General features: G+C 46.6%; 1 protein-coding gene across 4 annotated transcripts in view; it reads right to left on the bottom strand.

Annotated features, from left to right (window-relative positions):
- The window catches only part of LOC137641610 (prostaglandin reductase 1-like), a 581,256-nt gene that overhangs the window by 60,977 nt on the left and 499,814 nt on the right, over positions 1-20,465 (bottom strand). The gene's annotated exons all lie outside the window — the stretch shown is intronic.

The following is a 20,465-nucleotide window of genomic DNA, read 5'->3' as shown; positions in this document are numbered from 1 at the left end:
CAAAGTAGTCTCTATATCAGTATAAAGAATGAATTGATCAGCAGGGTTTGTTACTTTTGTTCCTATGCACATAGAAAACCTTTGCTCTTTACTATGGATATTAGTTTCCGGCATAGCTGGAATCTAGCCATAAACTTAACGCGAGGTGTTAATGATCCTCCACTAGTTAGCGGGGCTTAGACTAGCCTTCCCGCTCACTCATTCGTCTAGTGGAGTGTCACTTTTGGTTTTGGCTTGGTAGAGTGAAGACACTCTCTTGTAAACCCACTTTTTTAAACACAAGACTTGTCCAGTAGTTATATATATAGCTTACATCCCCAACGTCAACGGCAGAAAATTCTAAACTCGTGCCAACCGCCAGTTGGATAGCCAGGTGTACCACCCCTGCACCCTAGCGAGGTACCTGGGAACCATTCCAGTGACCCTCATATATTCCCTGCCGTCGCTAGCGGCGACACGTGAATTCTACTCCGTCATTACTGATTGTTATTTTGGTGAAGTACAAATCTTTGGTTATTGACTCCCGCTTGTTTTTGATCTCGCTTTGGATATTTCTTGATTTTGTTTGGATTAGATGATTTTTGACCTTTGCATGTCTGATTTCTCTTAAATTTTCAAAATGGCCACCTATAACTTTTAGGTTACGTGTGACTAGTGGGTGTAAGACCCGTATGGCTAAAGCCTCTCTTGACCCCCATTCTCTCTGTGTTGCATGTAGAGGTAAAGAGTGTAATTTAGGTGATCGCTGTGACGAATGTGTTTTGCTGTCAGAGCATGAATGGATTGAGTTTGATAGATACAGACGTAAACTCAAAAGGGATATATTGAGGCGTAGTTCTTCTCGCTCGTCTAGAGATATTTCCTCTTCCCATGTCATTAATCCTATTCCTTCACCTGTACTGGTAGATCACGATCCCACTATTGCAACTGCTAATGAACCTTCACTAAAAGAAATGTTTGTGGCGATTCAAGCTCTCGGCGCTAAAGTTGAATCTTTGGCTGCGGACAGGACACAGTTGATGTCCGATGTGCGTTTATTAAAAGGTGAAGGTGCAAGTGCAAGTGCAGTGAAGTTAAGTGCAGTGGAGGGTGCGCCTGCTCGTGTATGTCGTTCTCCCAGTCCTAGACTTCTTCCAAGCTCCCCAACCCCTGGGAGAAGGAATGTCGAAAGGCGAAAGGAGACGAGAGGCTTTATCAAACGAGCAGACGTACCTGTGGGCGCCTCCCAGGACGTTCGCCCTCACCATTGGAAAGGCGAGGTTAAGTGTTTTTCGTCGTCTTCGGATGACCCCTTGCCTAAAAGAGGCTGGAAGCTCACTTCCAGACCTCTTAAGAGGTCCTATGATAAGGCCTATCGACGTCCTGCTAGTTCAAAACCTGGATGTAGTCACTGGGATACTCCAGAGCCTTTTGAAAGCCCCAGATCAAACGTCCTTGTAGAGCGCTGGACGTTTCCAAGGATCCTTCTGTGCACTCAGGACCAGGCTTTACCTCATTCCAAGCGCCCAAGCAGCCTTCAGACTGGGTTTCGCCTTCTAGCCGCTCTGTTCCGTTTAGCGATGAGGAGAACGTTATGATTTCATCACCGTTTTCACAACGTTCGGATCCTAACTTTGTCATTCTTCAAGACATGCAAAGCAGGCTCTCGTCCTTTATGCAATCATACCTGCGTAGCAAAAACTCTCATATCAGCGGTTGTGATCGGAGCAGCGAGCCAGGATGTGTTTCCGAGCGCCCTCGTAATCGGGGATCTAAGCTTCCTTCTAGCCGCTACGAACGGCCTTTAGGAAGTGATCGTGATCGTTCTCCTAAGTCCGCAGTCCACAGTTCTTTTATTGAACGCGAACGAGACAGTGTGCCCGTGCGTTCTTTTAAGAAAGACGTCGGACTTCCTGTTAAACAGGTTATTGAACGTCCTTGCGAAGGGGTACCGAACGTCCTGTTATACAGGCTTATGTTCATTCTTTGGATAAGTCTTTCGAACGTCCTTCGACTCAGGCTACTGGACTTCTTACAGAACGGGCTGCCGATCCTCCTTCGGAACAGGCTGCCGAACGTCCTTGCAAACAGGCTACCGAACGTCCTTTCAAGCAGGCTGCCAAACGTCCTATCATTCAGGGAGTTTCTCTCTCCGCCAATTATTTTAGTGAGCGTCCTTCAGGTCGTGTTTCCGGGAGGATTACAGTTGAACGAGTTGCTGAACAACAAGCGGTTTGTAGTACCGAACGCTTGTCAGCAGTTGACGGCAAGCGTGTTTCTGAATATGATCCTGAACGTCCTATCCCTTGTCATATTTCGGATGTTAGTTTGGATTACGATGAGGAGGCTTATTCTTTTCAAGACATCGATGCGGTTCATGTACAGGAACTTCTCGTCTCCGATCGAGCTGATCGCGAGCATTCGGATGAGCCGCACGCGACTCTGCCACCTGTTACTATTCGCAATGAGCCTATTTCTATTGCGGTTGGCACTCAGGATTTTTCTGAAATTGAAACCGCTCTTAACCCTACTGCTCCCGGAGGAACGTTGCAAGAGAAGGAAGTAGAAGCCCAGCTTTCTCCTTTGGAGTTTGATGACGTTTCAGAAGACGAGGACTCTGTTTCTTTCCGTCATTCTGCCGATCTTAAAAAACTAATGAGAGTTTTTACGGAGAGTTTTCAGACTTTTTTGTGCCTATAGCTCCGCGCTCGCCTCCGTCTGAGTTTACTCTCGGCAAAGCCTCTAAGAAAGCCCGCTTTACTAAGATGGTACTGTCGCGTTCGTCCAAAAGAGCTCTTAAATTAATGGGTGACTGGTCGCAGTCTAAGAAGACTTTAGGAAAGACGTCTTTTTCCTTTCCTCCAGCTAGACTGGCTTCGAGGTCGAGCATCTGGTACGAGACGGGAGAAGTTCTCGGCTTGGGTATTCCTGCCTCTGCCCAGGGAGATTTCTCAAGCCTCGTAGACGCTCCTCATCGGTCGGCCATGAGAAAGACCAAGATTTTTTGGTCTACTTCAGAAATGGACCACCTTCTCAAGGGAATTTTTCGAGCCTTTGAAGTTTTAAACTTTTTAGACTGGACACTTGGGGCCTTAGGTAAAAAAGTTGAGACTTTTAAAGAGGGGGATACCTCTGCCCTGGTCCATTTGATGTCGTGCATGGACAAAGCCTTGAGGGATGGCTCTAATGAACTTGCAGCTCTTTTTTCCGCAGGCATCCTTAAGAAAAGAGATCAACTATGCTCTTTTCTTTCGCCGGGGACGACTCCCTTCCGGAAGTCCGAACTTTTATATGCGCCTCTTTCTCCATTACTGTTTCCACAAGAACTTATCAGGAAGATTTCTTCAACTTTAGCTCAGAAGGCTACTCAGGATCTTGTCTCCAAGACTGCTAGAAAGGCTCTTCCTCCCTCTTTTACCAGCCGCAAGCCGAAGGAAGATACTTTTCCCAAGTTTTCCCAGCCCTTTCGAGGAAGATCTTCCAGCAGGGGTAGCTCCAGACCTGATGCTAGAAGGAGTAAGAGAAGAGGTTTCAGAGCAGGGCGAAGCAGAGTCTGACTGCTTTCCCCTTCAGGCAGTAGGTGCCAGACTACTCAAATTCTGGCAAGCGTGGGAGAAGAGAGGAGCAGACCAATGGTCTATTCAGATCTTGAGGGAGGGTTACAAGATCCCCTTTCTAGGGAGCCCTCCCCTGGTCTTAGTTCCTGTGGATCTCTCTCCCAGATACAGAGAGGAGGCAAAGAGACAAGCTCTTTCGATCCAAGTGTCTCTTATGTTAGAAAAGGGGGCCATAGAGAAGGTTCAGGATATCCATTCACCTAGTTTCTACAACCGACTATTCCTGGTACCCAAGAACTCGGGGGGATGGCGTCTAGTTCTGGACGTGAGTGCGCTGAACAAGTTCATCATCAAAACGAAGTTTACCATGGAAACTTCGAAGTCAGTGCTAGCAGCAGTAAGGAGGGATGACTGGATGGTCTCATTAGACCTTCAGGACGCCTACTTCCACATCCCCATCCATCCGAGCTTCAGACCCTACCTAAGGTTCGTTTTCATGGGAGACGTCTTCCAATTCAGAACCCTATGCTTCGGCCTTTGCACAGCACCTCAGATCTTTACGAAGCTCATGCTGAATGTAGCAAAGATCCTACATTCAAGGGGCATAAGAGCCTCCCTGTATCTCGACGACTGGCTTCTCAGAGCGCACTCTTACGATCACTGCCTGAAGGATCTTCAGACAACCTTGGACCTTGCAAAAGAACTGGGTCTCATTGTAAACAAGGAAAAGTCTCTCTTGGTTCTATCTCAAGAGATTTTATATTTGGGGATGACGATACGGAGTCAGATTTTACGGGCTTTTCCGTCTCCCTTAAGGATAGAGCAAGCCAAATTGAAACTAAGATTGTTTCAAAGCAAGAAAGTTTGTTCAGCAAGGAAATGGATGAGTCTGATAGGAACCCTCTCCTCCTTAGAGCAATTCATCCCACTGGGAAGACTGAATCTTCGTCCTCTCTAGTTCCATCTCAACAGCCATTGGGACAAGGAGAGGGACTTGGAAACAATGTCCATTCCTATCACGAACCCCATCAAAGACTGCCTTCGTAGGTGGGAGGAACCAGACAAGTTCCAGGAAGGTCTCGACTTGTTAATAAAGAGCCCAGACCTTGTGTTATGCTCCGACGCCTCGGACACAGGATGGGGAGCAACCCTAGACAAGTTAGAAGTCTCGGGTCTATGGGCAGAGCCCCAAAAATCCTTGCATATCAACCACAAGGAGTTGTTGGCAGTTCTTCTAGCCCTCAAAAGTTTCGAGGCTTTAGTCACCAACAAAGTAGTTCAGGTCAATGTGGACAACACGACAGCATTGGCATACATCTCAAAGCAAGGGGGAACACACTCGATATCTCTGTACGAGACGTCAAAGAATCTCCTGGTGTGGGCAAGAGAGAGGAAAGTTATACTTCTGACGAGATTCATTCAAGGGGAGAAAAACGTAATGGCAGACGGAATCAGATCCTTCCAACAGAGTAGACCCTCAACCTTCATGTGTGCAAGAGCCTGTGGCGTCTTTGGGGTCGCCCTTGCATAGATCTTTTCGTAACCTCGAAGACGAAGAGGTTAGAGGCGTATTGCTCCCCTGTTCCGGAATCCAGAAGCAGTCCACATAGACGCTTTTCTGTTGGACTGGTCCAATCTAGATCTCTACGCCTTCCCACCTTACAAGATCCTGCACAGAGTAATACAGAAATTTGTGACATCCAAAGGAACTGGGAAGACCCTAGTGGCTCCCTATTGGCCGTCAAGAGGATGGTTCACAGAGGTACTGGAATGGGTGATAGACACCCCAAGAATTCTTCCTCTAAGAGTAGATCTACTCAGACAACCCCACTTGGAAAGATTGCATCAAAATCTCCATGCTCTTCAGCTGACTGCCTTCAGACTATCGAAAGACTCTCTAGATCTAGAGGCTTTTCGAAGGAGGCAGCTCAAGCGATTGCGAGAGCAAGAAGGACTTCAACCATCAAGGTCTATCAATCTAAGTGGCAGGTTTTCAGAGAGTGGTGTAGAGTCAACTCTCTTTCCTCATCCAGTACCTCTGTAGCTCAAATTGCGGATTTCCTGCTATATCTTCGAAGGAAATGCAATTTCTCCTCCTCTACTATTAAAGGCTATAGGAGTATGTTAGCTACTGTGTTTAGGCATAGAAACCTTGACCTCTCTGGCAATAAGGATCTACAAGAGCTTCTCAAGTCTTTCGAGACTTCAAAACGACGGAACCAAGATTCTCCAGCCTGGAATCTGGATATTGTTTTGAAGTATCTCATGAGCGACAGGTTTGAGCCGCTTGGTTCAACTTCCTTGAAAGACCTCACTATGAAGACTTTAATTTTTCTCCAGTCTTGCGACAGCCAAAAGAGTGAGCGAGATTCATGCGTTTAGCAAAAAAGTTGGATTTCGTAATGGTAAAGCTGTCTGTTCCTTGCAATTAGGCTTTCTTGCCAAAAACGAACGCCCTTCTCAGCCTTGGCCCAAAGCATTCGAGATTCCAAATCTTACGGATCTGGTTGGAGATGAGGTAGAAAGAGTCTTGTGCCCAGTTAGAGCTCTGAGATGCTACTTGGAGAGAACAAAAGACTTACGAGGCAAGTGGAGTCGTGTGTCGTCGCACACTTGTCAACCACGCCCAGGTGGGGTGGGCAGGTGAGCCCCAACTGCTGACAAATGTCAGGTCGTTTCTCTCCTAGCACTCGCTACCTCGATACGCTTGCCGTGAGTAGCATGTGCTTCCAATCAGCATGCATGTGAGTACTCTCCCCTGAGAGATCCTGTAGCCATCCCTTCATTCGTGAAGGAAGTGCCATGGTTCCTACAGTTCATTCAGACTGTGAAATGGGCGGTTGTCGACACTGTTCCAGCACCACTACCAGCGGTCTTTTCTTTACTAATCGCTATCCCTGTCGCTGTGTCTGGATCTCCTGGAATTTCCAGTCCACCCTTAGATCCTAGATATAAAGAGTATTTCCTCCAGGCAGGTTCCTCCTCCTCCTCCTCCTGTGGCTGCTCCTTTGCCAGTAGGTCACTGAGATACGTAGACTCTAAGCCTTCCTGTGACCAGCCTGATCCCGTTTGGGAGAGATTGGGTACCATCCCAATTAAGCTGATCAAAAAGCAGAGACCGAAGCAGTTTACAGATAACTACCTGTTGTCCCCGGTGGTGTTCGTTCGAAATGAACCATCTGCTCAGCCCCTGTGGCCCCCAAACAGGCTTCGCAGCCAGTAGGTAATCCTCAGAAGGAGACTTTCTCTCTCCTTGCCTCTTTCGTGGCTAAGTTCTGGGAGCGGAAGGATACGAAAACTCCTCTGAAGAACAAGGCTTTGAAGGCTCTTGATGTGCCGCTCTTGGTTTGGCTCCAGACCTGTTGTTGCCTATGATGCAGGACCTCCCCTCTAGGTCTCATGCCACTGTCGGGGTACCTGTTGACGAACCCCCAGACAACAATCTGGTGTGGAGAGTCCTATTGCTTCTCTTACCGTGCCGCTGTTGGGGTATGCGTATGAGCTTAGAGTTGGACGAGTCTAAAGACGAGGATTCGAAACACTTGACGGTGTCCTGCCTCTACCTTATAACCCTAAGACCTCTGCTGCTGATCAGAGAGAGTCGGACCATTTCTTACCTTGGTCTATGATGGCGAAGGGAGCCAGAAAAAAAGGTCATATCCCAGTGTACAGAAACTGCGAGCTCTCTCAGGGCTCGTAACTTGTCGAGATTGATCCCTCTGCCGTTCGTACAATAGAGAAAACTACAACATCCTTGATAATTACCCCTCGCTACTGCTACTGGACCCAGCGCCCCTAGCACACAATATAACCTTTGGCAATGGCGCAACAGGTGATTTTCTTAGTTGTCGAAGCTGTGAACATGGGAGTTGCAAAGGCCTTCTTACAAGCTGCTTCATGGATCAAGTTCTGGTCTGGCTCTGTTGGGTACCCAATTGCCATTGAGACTGGAAGAAGGTAATTAACAACTTTTTGTTTTCAGGAGTGATAGCTGTCATGTTTCTCACTCACAACATAGCCAATCGGTGGGAAAGCTGGATTCTGAAAAGGTGAGATTGTCATTTCACAATTCCCGAGGCAGGTGCCGAAGAGAGAAGTGCTCAAGATACGCAACTTGTCAATGGAAGTTCCTTCCTTGTTTAACTCGTTTAACTCTGAAGATATTGACGCAGTTGCAGTGTGTTAGAGGAAGGTGAGTCACAGCTCCACCTCCCCCTCACTCTTCAGCACCATCTGCACCGAGGACTTACCCCCTTGCATAGGCAGGCCGATAGATGTCACATGCTTCAAGGCAGTCCAGTGCCAAGAAAAAAAAAAGTTCTTAAGTAGCCCTTTCTTGGCAAGGTTCCAACAGGTAGAGGAAGGAGAGGTAGAAGACATTGCCATTCTTACTAGGGGACCCCTTCTGCCCAACCACCAGTTGGAGGATGCACGTAGTGCAGGTGACAGTGATGGGAGCTCTTCAGGGCTAAACTTTAGACAGTTCCAGTCCTCCATGTGGGATACCTTGTCCCTTTCACGCTCTCTCCCCCTCCCTTTACACAACATCCAGTGAGGTAGTGTTTCTTCACAAAGGGATCGGCGAACTCTCTCGCCTTTCAGGCAGAAGTCCAGGCTATGTTTGAGAAGGGCACTTTCCAAGAGATCCTTGACAGGTCCCCAGACTTCTACAGTCGACTTTCTTATAGAGAAGGTGTCTGGAGGCTGCAGACCAGTCATTGGTCTTTCTCCTCTGAAAAAGTGTTCGACAAACTCCATTCAAGGAGACAGTGGAAACAGTCAAACCAAAAGACTTCATGATCACACTAGATCTCAAAAATGCCTACTTCCAGATGCCAGTCCATCCTGTCTCAAGGAAGTACCTACGTTTCATCCGTCACGAGAAAATACAGTATAGCAGTTCTAGGTGCTGTGCTTCAGTCTGTCTACAGCTTTGCAGGTGTTCACGAGGATGTTCACCGTAGTATCAACCAGGGCCCATGCCAATGGCATTAGTTTCCTTCGCAAGAAAATTGATTGTTTCTCGTAGACTAGTTGGAGACCTTTGGCTACACAGTGACAGGCTTTTTGTCTCAATATGGGGATTGTTATAAATTTTGAAAGTCCTCTCCAACCATCACAAGAGCCAAAGACCTGTCAGATTTTCTTACACCTAGGAAGACACTGAAGTTTGTGTCAGCATAAGAACAAGGGGAAAGACTAATCTCCAGGGTATGGTCTCTGTCCAAGACTTTATTCATAGGCTCATAGGGGGCTCTCTTTAAAGACCTAAGGACCTTTGTTACATCCCAGGAAGGTGGTTTAAGTTCTCACGGAGGACAAATCTGCTTAAAACTCTTAATGAGAGGTGAGAGTTCCCATGAAGAGGAGAGAGATCAAGCCCTATCAGTTTGAAAACTTGGCTCAAGGCCGAGCGGTAACCTTTTACCATAATGACAAAGGAATTTTTCGTTCCTCGGAAACGCCAAACCGTTGGCAATCAGGAGAATAGTGGCCATAAGTGGAGCAATATTTCCCTTATAATACCAATACCAGAAGATTTCCACTCTGGTAGGCTATTGTGGACAACTTTCGGAGGTATCCAGGAAGTTGTTTTGCAGCTGGTCTCAAAAACCCTCTCTGAGGAGATGCGGGATAGTCTCCATCCGTGAAGCGACAGGCAATGTACTGCTTCGTGTAACTTTGTGTGGTTGATGTAGTAGGTTTGGGCCATTCTGAAAGTTCTTTCGGGACTTCTGAGACAAGTTCCAGCAGGTCTGGATACCATTCTGCTATTGGCCACTTTGAAGCTACTAGCATTACTGACTCTGGGATATTTGGACTGTGTTCAGGATCCGATAAGTTAGACAGACCAGTGGGAATATGTAATTGGTGAGTAAGTTCAGAGATGGGGAATCCCACAAAATCAACTCGGTCACTAGTGGTAGCAAAGACCTTACCGAACCAACTGTTATCCCTGGTATATTTAGTGGTCCGTAGTGACGTTTTTCTTCCCATAAACCTCCCCGAGATGGAGATTGTGTTAGTCTGTGCCCACCTGTGGATCTCTTCTTCGAGTTGGCAGAGCAGGGAAGACTGCACCTCCTTGTTAGGAGATATAGGTCACTACTGTGGAATTGTTGCTCATCAGCATCATAGAGTAACCTCTTGAGAAGTAGAGATGTGATAGTTGTACTTCTTTCATTCCCAAGAAATTGATGTGAAAGGTCTTGTCCTTTTCTGACCATAGGCCTGAGATTTGCTCCTTTCTTGTGCGAGGGCCCCAACCTTGGCGAGAAGTATCCGAGAGTAGAAGGAATTGTGGGGGAGAAACCTGAAGGGACTTCCTGCTGACAGATCCTCCCTCTCTCTCAGCCACGTATGGAGGCTTGTCACCTCCTCCTGTGGTACTGCCAGCAGGTTTGCTGGGTAGTCTTCAGAGCCCACAGCACTGAGAAAAGATGCATTCACCCAAAGAGAATGAGGCGATTTAGAAGTTTCTGCCAAGAGTTGGTAGGAAGTGATTTTCCTTCTAGAAAGGTTTTTGCCATCTTCCTGATGCTCTGGATCCTGTTGGCAGCTGGAAAAGCTCTGGTTTGAAGTCTATACCCATGCCTAGGTACCTGATGGATTGTCGAAGGATGAGGCTGGACTTCTCTAAGCTTAGTTGGGTCCCTAACCCCTTGTTAAAGTCTCTGCTAGGAGAAGCCAATTGTCTAGGTACCTCAAAAGCCTGATGCCCATGACATGAGCACAGGCACAAATATTCTGGTAAAACTTTAATGGCTGTTGACAGGCCAAAGCATAGCACCCTGAAGGGAAAGCTTAGGTACTAACTGGAAACAGAATAGATGGGAGACTTGAAAGTAGGCTCTTATAGGTCTATAATCAAGAAATAATTCTTTCGTATGGCCTGGAGAATGGGGGCTACTTCATCTGAGTTGGTTCCCCCTGCATGATGCAACGAGATTCTTAAGTCATTAATAGTGATCATGGTTGAGGGGTTCCATTTTCAGGGTAACTGGTTGTTCAACTTTGTCAGTTATAGGTGTAGATTCTTAACTTTTCCTTTCCTTGAATGCGTTTCCTTTCCCTTGTTGCATTCATGTATCGCGGGAGTCCAGCTTACTCCTGTTATAAGAGTGTTCGCCTCTAGCAGCATTGCGAGACAGAAGTAGGGAACTCTTTTTCTGAGCTCTATCAATGAAAAGCAGCATTGCAAGACAGAAGTAGGGAACTCCTTTTCTGAGCTCTATAAATGAAAAGATTAGGATTTCTCTGTGCCCTGCCATTTAGTGCGTCTACTGCTCATCTGCAACAAATGGGGATGTAAATCGTGGGGAAAGGGGGTTGAAGATTCTGGCGCCCTTTCCATTACTTGTACCTGAAAGGAAAATTCATCCGAAAGATAATATTCTTACTGTTGTGAAGAACACGTAATGTGTGAAGGATTACGAACGTCAGGCAAAGAACTATTGTGCAGCTGTTCAGGTAAAGCAATAGATTTGTTACTTCAATAGTTTGTAACGTAGCCTGTTTTTTTGTAAGATTTGGGGGAAATAATGATGTGATGATGAAACATGTTCCTTAGGGTGTGCTGTTTGTAAACTAGCTTGAAAAGCGGTACCGCACTCATGGTGGGGTACCGCACGACAGGAGTGAGACTCAGGATCATATGGCGGCTTTGCGGAAGAATATCCTCATGCGTCAAAATGCAACATGTGGAGAGACAACATTGTAAGTGGGCATAACTCTTGTAGACTAGTCAGCCTGACCACCCTGCGGATGAATTTCATCAAGCAAAGGAATGGCTGCACGTGGGGTGACTATATCACACGTAGGAACAGTGATGTGTACTGACTTGTTAGGCTAAAAGTTCTACCTGGCTGAATCCTGAATGGACAAAACTCAGAGTAAAGGTATAGTCACTCTCAATGTCTTAGACCAAATCAATGGGTTAGAAGCAGCTTGGCATGGCTAAGGTTTGGGGTGTAGACACAGCCGAAGCTGTCTGACCATCCTTGTAATAAGATGTAGTGTCTTGGAAAGAGTCCTGATAACTCTTTTGTAGGAAACGGCAGGTTCGACACCAGGGTTCCGCGAACGGGAATGTTAGGAGAATTTAAATGCTCAAATCAGAAATGCATGCATAATAGGATGAGCAGGGACCCGGGTCCCTCTTCATTATAGGCCCTGACAATAACCTGTCTCATCCAAAAGGAGATGGTATTCTTCGATACCTGCTTCTTCGTAACACCCGTGGAGACGGAAAGGTTTTTGATACCAGGCCGGAGGTGTGCAGTCCTCTCAAGGTACTTTCTAATAGCACGGACAGGGCACAACTTCAAATCTTCTGGATTCCCTGTCTTAGGAATGGATGGCATTGAAAATCCCTCGAACTTCGGATCCCAGACCGCTGGATTTTGTGTTTTTGCCACGAAAGAAGGAACGAACTTGAGGGAGATTTCTCTCCACCCCTTCGAATGAGAGATGTCGTAAGACAGCCCATGGATCTCTCCTACTCTCTTAGCAGAGGCCAAGGCCAACAAGAAGACTGTCTTGAGAGTGAGATCCCTTCAGTGGTTCGAACGGGGGTCCACTTAACATTTTCAAAACCCTTGCCAAGTCCCACTGCGGCACCCTGGAGGTCTGAGGAGGGCAAGCTTGTTCGAAGCTCCTGATGAGCATAGAAATGTGCCTAGAGGTGCCCAGGTTGATGCCCTTCAGTAGAAAGACTTGGCCCAAGGCTGCACGTACCCCTTTGATAGCCGGAATTGACATGCCCACTTCGTCTGAGATGCACTAGAAAATCTGCGATATCTGGGACCGAAGCTTTGAGAGGCTTGATGTCCTTTGAGGTACACCATTTTGTAAAAGTGGCCCATTTTGCTTGGTAGACCGCTGCTGAAGACAGTCTCAGATAACGTGACATCTTTTCTGCAGTTCCTGTTGAATATCCCTCCTTCCTCAGGAGCCGCTCAATAGTCCAGGCGTGAAGGCGTAGAGACTGAGGATTGTCGTGGAACCTTAAAAAGTGTGGCTGCTGTAGAAGATCTGGCCTGTCGGGTAGCGGCCACGGAGGAAGACATGCCAGGTCCTTTAGATCCGCGAACCACTCCCTCTCCGGCCACCAGGGCGCTACCAAAGTCATCTTTAAGTTTCGGGCCGCCCTTACTCAGGTGAGCACTTGCCTGATCAATGTGAAGGGGGAAAAAGCGTACACGTCGAGGTTGTCCCATTTGTGCTGAAAGGCATCTTCCAAGGGCGCCTTTGGGTCTGAGACAGGAGAACAAAACACGAGGAGTTGTGCGTTCAGTCTGGTTGCAAAGAGATCCATCACCGGCGATCCTCATCTTTGAATGATGAGCCTGGCTACTTCTGGGAGGAGGGACCACTCTGTTCCCACTATTTGTCCCATCCTGCTGAGACCGTCGGCTAGGACGTTCTTCTTGCCTGGAATGAACCTTGCTGAAATCACTATCTGGTTCGACTCTGCCCAATCCAGGATCTCCAGAGCGAGATCGCACAACTCCTTTGACTTTAGACCTCCGTGTTTCTTTATGTACGCAACTACTGTGGCGTTGTCGCACATCAACGCTACCGTGTTTCCCCTTAGAAGTTCGATGAACTGCAGGCAAGCTTTTTGGACTGCCTGCAACTCCAGGACGTTGATGTATCGCCCTTTCTCCTCGTCCGTCCAGGTTCCTCTCGCCGTCTCGTTGAGGAGATGTGCTCCCCACCCCTCAATGGAGGCGTCTGTGAACAGGAGCATCTCGGGAGGCTCGGTTGCGAAGGGCATCCCCTTGAGCGTATTCGACCGACCCTGCCACCACTCCAGGGAGGGTATTGTGTCCGGCAGGACGGGGATTAATTTGTGGGGCGAGTCTACTTGGTTCCAGAAACCCTTCAGGTTCCATTGGATGCTCCTGAGCCTGAGCCTCCCTTGGGGAACGAGTTTCTCTAACGACACTAGATGTCCTATCACCCTTTGCCAGTCCTTGGCTCTCCTGGGTTGTCCCGAAAGGAAAGGCAGGAGGATCCTTTCTAGGTTGTTCACCCAGTCCTCTGACGGAAAGGCCTTCACTAGTCGGGAGTCCAGTGTCATCCCCAAGTAGGTCATCCTGGTGGAGAGCGATAGATTAGATTTTTCTCGGTTGATCGTGATACCCAGATCCTTGCAGAATTGAAGCAGCCTTACACCTTGCTCCCTCAAAAGTCCCTCTGAGGAGGAAAGGAGCAACCAGTTGTCCAGGTACCGAATGAGCCGAATACCCCGCTCGTGAGCCCACACCGAAGCTGTCGTGAAGACTCTTGAATACCTGGGGAGCTGTTGACAAACCGAAGCAGAGAGTCTTGAACTGTAGGATCTGGGCAACCCACTTCACCCGGAGAAACTTCCTACTTGAGGGGTGGACCGGGATTTGAAAGTATGCGTCCTTGAGGTCTATGGTCATCATGTAGTCCTTTTCCCTCAAGGACTGCAAGACCAACTTCGGGGTGTCCATTTTGAAGTCTGTCTTGCAAACAAACTTGTTGAGGGCTGACAGGTCTATCACCGGTCTCCATCCCCCTGTCGCCTTTTCTACCAGAAAAAGTTGGTTGTTGAAGCCTGGGCCCGGATGTAGGACCTCTTCCATAGCACCTTTCTCCAACATAGTGGACACTTCCTGAAGGGCTGCCCTCTTCAATGGGTCCTTGGGTGCCAGGCTGGCTGGAATCAAAGGTGGAGGTTCCGTTAAGAATGGGAGTCTGTACCCTTCTTTCAGTACGGATACTGTCCAGGGCTCCGCACCGTGAGCCCTCCATGCTTGCCAATATTGTCTGAGGCATCCCCCAACCTGAGGCTTGGGCAGGAGTAGGGGGCCTCCCACTCTATCTCCTCCCGGAGGAGCGGCCTGAACGCCCTCTCCTGGACGCTGAATATGCCGTCCAAAAAGAGGCAGAAGCTGCTGGGGCTCCTCTACGGGGGGCCCAAGAGGAAGATGGGGCGTCTCTCCTCGTCAGGCTAGAAGAGGCATGTAAAGTAGAGGGTCCATCCAACGTTGACCTCTTGTAGGCGGGTCTCCTCACGGGTTGTGAGGTCTGGATGTGCTCACCTCCTTCCTTTTTGAGACCTTTTCCATTAACTCCTCCAGCTGTTTCAATGGAAACAGGGAGTCACCCCACACAGGTAGGCTCCTCAAAGCCCTTGCTTCTCTGTCCGGGATCTTCCGGGAAAGCTTGGCCAAGATAGTATCCCTTTTCCGAAGTACCCAGTTAGCAGACAGGGCAAGAGACTGACAAGTCAAGAATTTCAAGGTCTTGCCCCTGGAGATGATAAGTTCCTTCAGGAGGTCTTGTTGCGCCAGGTCTGTCAAGTCGTAGGTGCTTGCACACCTACCAGAGTGGAGGCCCACCAGTCCAACCAGGAGGCTACGTGTACCAAATCTTTGGACAATTCTTCCATCATTGCAGCCTCCGACTGCGAAAAACAAATCGGGGCTGATGCGGCTCTGTCTTCTGGGGCACCCTGGCTCAATACTTCCAGGGAAGATTCTATCTTGCAGGCTCCCGGTCGCTGCCCTTCTGGGACATACTCTGGGACCTGAGTCCCTGTAGTAACTTTGAGGAGCTCTGTGACTTCGGGGCCTCGGCATTGCCCGCCACAATCTTTTCCACGTGGGCACGGCCCAGGACCAAATCCCTGGCCACAGGCAGCGCCAGGGAGGTTTTCTGCTGCACGGGTGCCTCCATCAGCCGACTTAGGCTGGACCGCCAGGAGTCCTCGTCGGCTGGAACAGGTTCTTCAATTCGGTGATGTCTGCGTATCAGGCCTATCACCCTACGATATGCCAAGTCCTCTGTTGGGGAACCTGCCCTGTCGTCAGCAACACCCTCTGCGTGATTCCGAGGTGCCTGGTTAACAGGCACTCCCAATGGGCGCCGTGGCTCCGGCTCAACGAGCACCTCCCTGCGGTGGTAGCGGTCTGCTCCGACGGAAACCTCCGCACTAGGTCCGGGTGACGGGACGGGAATCGCCGTGTCGGCGAGGTCTACCGTCCGTAAAATATCTTTGGAGGACGAGGACGCGGTTTCCGTGGGCTGGCCCGACGGAGGAAACCGTTCCTGCGAGTCCAAGGGCCGAGTCAGCTGTGCTGACCCGACCAGGCTGCCCGTCCGAAAGCATGGCTCCCCCCGCTGGGCGGGTTGAGCCGGAAGCTTCGCGGTCTTATGCCTGCCTGAAGAGGCCTTCTCGCTCTGTTCCTTGCGAGGGTCATACTTGTGGCTGGTCGAGGGCCTTCGTGGCGAATAATCTCTGGACGGGCAGCTTGGAGAACGCTGAAACTCGCTCCTGCGGGGAACGAAGACCCATTCACCATTGGGAGACCTACTCTTCCTGTACTTCCTCCTCGGTGACCTGGATCGTCTTCTACTATACCTTGAGCGGGAACGCCTGCTCCTGGACCCTCTCCCTCCGCTGTCGGCGCCTCCTCCTTGCTTCACCCTCTGAAGAGACCGAAGAGCCGCCCTCCGAAGATCCCGACGATACTGCATAACCCGACCGACGGACGGGAGCCACGGAGGTCTTCGCGACCTGTTGAGTTCCAGAGGTCGAGGGTTGTAAAAACGAGTTCGGAACCGCCGTCAGAGGAGCTGGAAAGGAGGTCGGACGCACTACGCTGGGGAACTAGGTATCTAGGCCATCTTCCATCCGTAACGGGGACCTACCTGGCGTTTTCGGGAGCTTCCACCCGAAGGGCTCCCCTGCCGTCGAGTCTAATCTCTCCTGGGCGCTATCAGCTGCTGAAGTACCTGAAACACAGGCCCAAGATGCGGGCGAAGAGACGGGCACAGTGTTACTCCACATGGGGTCATCGGAGGAGACGTGCCCCCCAATCACAAGGGCAGAGTCTCCAAAACCCCCAGACACAGCACTATCAGGCCCCCCACTAGCCTGTGATGGCCCAGCAACCTCCACATCATGTAAATTACACTCTTGGGGAAGCGCCCTCGGCACTTTCCCCGCAACGGACTTACCTCGTCCCCTACCCTGGGTAGGGAAAGAAGAGACAGAAGCCCCGTCAGACCGTCCACCTGGCGACGGTAATGGCGAAGAGATGCTTGTCTTCCTAGTAGGAGATCGTTTAGACTATTTCTTCTTTGTGCTATAACGCACCCACTGGATTTCATTCCAGTTAACACACTCCGAGCATATATCCGTCGGTGAACACACACTGCCTATACAGGAAGCGCAAAGGGAATGCGGGTCCACCTCCGGCTTGGAAAGGAACGCTCCACACGACTTCCCGGCTCTAGGCCCAGGACAACGGCGGGTCTGCTCCATCACAACACAACCCCAAGACACAGGCACGAAGGGAATGAATAAGGAAATCACTTGGGAAACACAAGGGAAAGAAGTGAACACGCGAGAACACAAGGGAGATGCACAGATATACCACGCGGTAACCACGTGGGACACAAGAGTCGGGACACAAAGGGTCGCGAGAGAATGAGAGCGGCGTGATGGTATCACGACGCGACCAGAGAACTTACTGACGAGCGAGACCCAAGCTAACGCCGACCTAGTTCAGGACTACCCTCAGGGCACGTTCTCCTTACTCCTGGGTTAGTCCCCCACAGAAAACGTTAGTAGGGTAGACTACACAAAACTCTGGTCGGTTGAGAGGAGATTCCAGGTAACTCCTAAGAAAGTAGTTCAAGGCAAGTCTCTGTGTTGGAACAAATACAAAGTTTAAAAAAAAATTGTATACAGTATGTGAATTGCACCTTTACATCAACTTCAATAGACTATCTCTATGGTGCAGAAAGTCATGGCTTATAGGAGTAAATCTAATGTATACTACAGTATTCTCGTGCAGGAATAAAAGTATTAAGCACACATAACTAAGCAGTAGTTTGTATTTTATATATATTGGTTGCTATACACTTATGTATTTTCTCAGTGGATTAAGTAATAATGAAAATGTAAGCAAAATGCCAAAAAAGTCAAAGCTGAATAAAAATGGAAATATGGAAATAAAACACTGTATATTACTACAGTATATATTTTCATTTTTTTACATCTCACAACCAATCATACAGACTAGAGCCAAAACAAAAACAAAAATATAAAAATTCCAAAACCCTTCCCTTACAAGTTAATTCCCCCAAGCTAGAAGTTCCTAACAAATTGCATTTGGGAAAAGTTAATGGGGTGTAGTTAAAAGAAATACCAAATGGTAAAAATGCAAATAAAATAAAATAGCAAGTGTTGATATTTTAAGCTCTGTCAAATGGGCCTTTGTTTTTCACAAATGTTTCAAATCTGGAAATCATATAAAAATATGAAGGTAGTTTTCTCATGTACAAGTAGAAAGTTTCCCAAAGAAAAAGTTTGCACACACTGCACAATGTAAATCTGGGAATATGCTACAGAAAAATTTCATCATTTCAATGCTCACTAATTTTTTCCCGGTAATTTTCCAGTACAGTACTTTTTTTATTAATGTAAATGTGCATTTTCAGGGCTTCAGAAATAAAGAGCAGCAGCTTTGTATTGCAGTTGACAAAACAGTATTTATCCCATTATAACAAAATATATTGGTAAAGTTGTAAAATTTTGACATTCTGAATATTTTCAATTCCTTGTTATATACTGTTATTTCTGTAACCAGATCTTATCACAGAAGGGTGACCTGTTGTGAAAATATATAGGCTTTTTAATGATTTTGCTATCAATAAGAGGCAAGTACAATTATTTTTATCCTCAAAAGTTCTTTAAGTAGCCAAATCAAACCTTTTTGCTACCGCAAGTAAAAGATACATAATTGAGATAATAAAAATCTAACCTTGCATATTACAGTATAGTATATCTCCTTACAATGTACCTAACTACAGAAAGCCACAAAATACATAAGTTAGAAAGTAATCATTTACAGTTATGTACTTTCAGTTTGTTACAGCACCCAATTAAAGTAAATTATACTTGTCATTTTCATACTGCTGATTATCTTAAATTACCTAGAAACCAGGCCTAACTTACATTAATGTTTTGCCATTTGTCAAAATTCTTGGTTAGACCTGAAAAATTATGCAGTATGCAGTAACTGGATAGGAATTTTTGTGATTGACTAATACAGTTTTAGATAGTTATGCTGAAAGATTTAACTCTTAAAATTAATTTGTATAAAGGCCCTTCCACAAGCACCGTTGCCAATATTTTTGGGTGGGTGGTGAGAAAACCATGGGCAAAATATCGAAATAATTGTGCCAGTCATTGCCTGATGTTCACCACAGCTCTGGCTACTCTTTGCCATCTGTTTTAAGTCACAGGTATGCTTTCATATGCCCAATGCCTGCTGGGAACTGGTTGATCTGGTAACTTTAAAAACGAGCCAGTTGCTTCAAGTAGAATGGATAAAGAGCTGTCCACTCAATACATGTTATATAAACTAATTCCTAGAACTTAGGACAGTTCTTGTACATATTAACTAGTACAGTACTTTTAAAACTAAAGAAAAAAATTATGTACAATTAGATAAAAGTGATGATAGCTCTATATATATACATTTCACATTCACTTGTATAAAGTCATTTCAAGTGATGGTCATCTTATGTACACATTTAAAAACTTGAAAATAAAGATTCTCCAGATCTGGCTTCTCTTCTTAGAAAGGTAGTGCTTGTACAAGAGGCAAAATCGTTTTCATTCATCATCATATTTAGTATTGGTTCTGGTAAATTCATGGCACTAATGGCATGAACAATAAAAGGATCTAGCTCCAAACCTGAAAGGACATTAACAATAGAGGATCAAGTTCCAGACCTGAAAGGACATTTTATCCAGTATAAATTTCAACTTTTAAGATGCATGACTGGTATTAGAAATACTTGTTCGATCTTTATGTAGTACAACTATTGTAGGTTTCTTTACATAAGTTTTAATAATACAATGCAGTACAAGATTTAGATATCTCAATCTTGGAAAAATTTGTCTCAAGTCTTAATCGTCATACTGATTCCATTGATCTATTTAAAGATGGTTGCAAAACCTAATGTTGATACCATATGTATTTTCAAAGTACTATACAGATTTTTTTTATAACAGGCGGCCTCGTTAACATACAAACCATTGAGATTTTAAACGAGCACCCTGGTACAGTTACCCAATAATGCTTAAAGTAGCATTTATAAAGTCTACTTGTACAACTTCCAGCATCATGACACTAGGTTATTCACAAAAAATTTCTACTTTTCTTAAAACTTCCAGAATTACATTGTAAGCAAAAAGTGCAATAGCAGTAAAGCAGAGAGCTCTTCAGCTTCGTCCCAATGGTCAAAATGGGATTTTTCTATTCCTTAATGAGTAGCCCTGTAATTTTTTTTATTTGAAAACCCCTCCACCAATAGAAAGAAGTAACACTAAGTTTAACTGCATTCCCCTTTATGTAAAATAAACTAATACAGTACTTGGTGTCATATGGAAGACTGACGTAAGGAGGGAAAGGGGAGGCCTGGTGGCAACACTTTGTCTATATTGTGCCTGTCAACTATAAATGCACATTGAATATCATGCAGTTCTCAATTTCTGCATGGTTTAATCACTATTAATGTGCTTTATGTTGAATTTAGAAACAAACCATTTCACATGAACACATCTACACAATACAGCACAGTACTTGCACAGTCTTTAGTAAAGTAAAATTCCTTGTGATTAGTCCTTAACATATTTCAAACATGTCAAGTGGTTTGGACCAATACAAGTTATACAATTCAAGTTATTTGAAAATAGTTAAACAGTAATTAAAATTGTAAATCTGACCAAATTTAAAACTAGTATAAGGAGGATTTTCCCTTTTCTCTTATATTTCAGCAGCAAACCACTTGAATGACATAAATTAAAGCTCTATCACAAGACTAATAATTTTTCTAGAAATGAAAGACATTAGCCAAGTGTTCTGCCATACACTC

Source organism: Palaemon carinicauda, chromosome 5 (assembly GCF_036898095.1).
Source record: "Palaemon carinicauda isolate YSFRI2023 chromosome 5, ASM3689809v2, whole genome shotgun sequence".
Taxonomy (NCBI): domain Eukaryota; kingdom Metazoa; phylum Arthropoda; class Malacostraca; order Decapoda; family Palaemonidae; genus Palaemon; species Palaemon carinicauda.
This window is presented reverse-complemented; position numbering and strand designations above follow the sequence as displayed.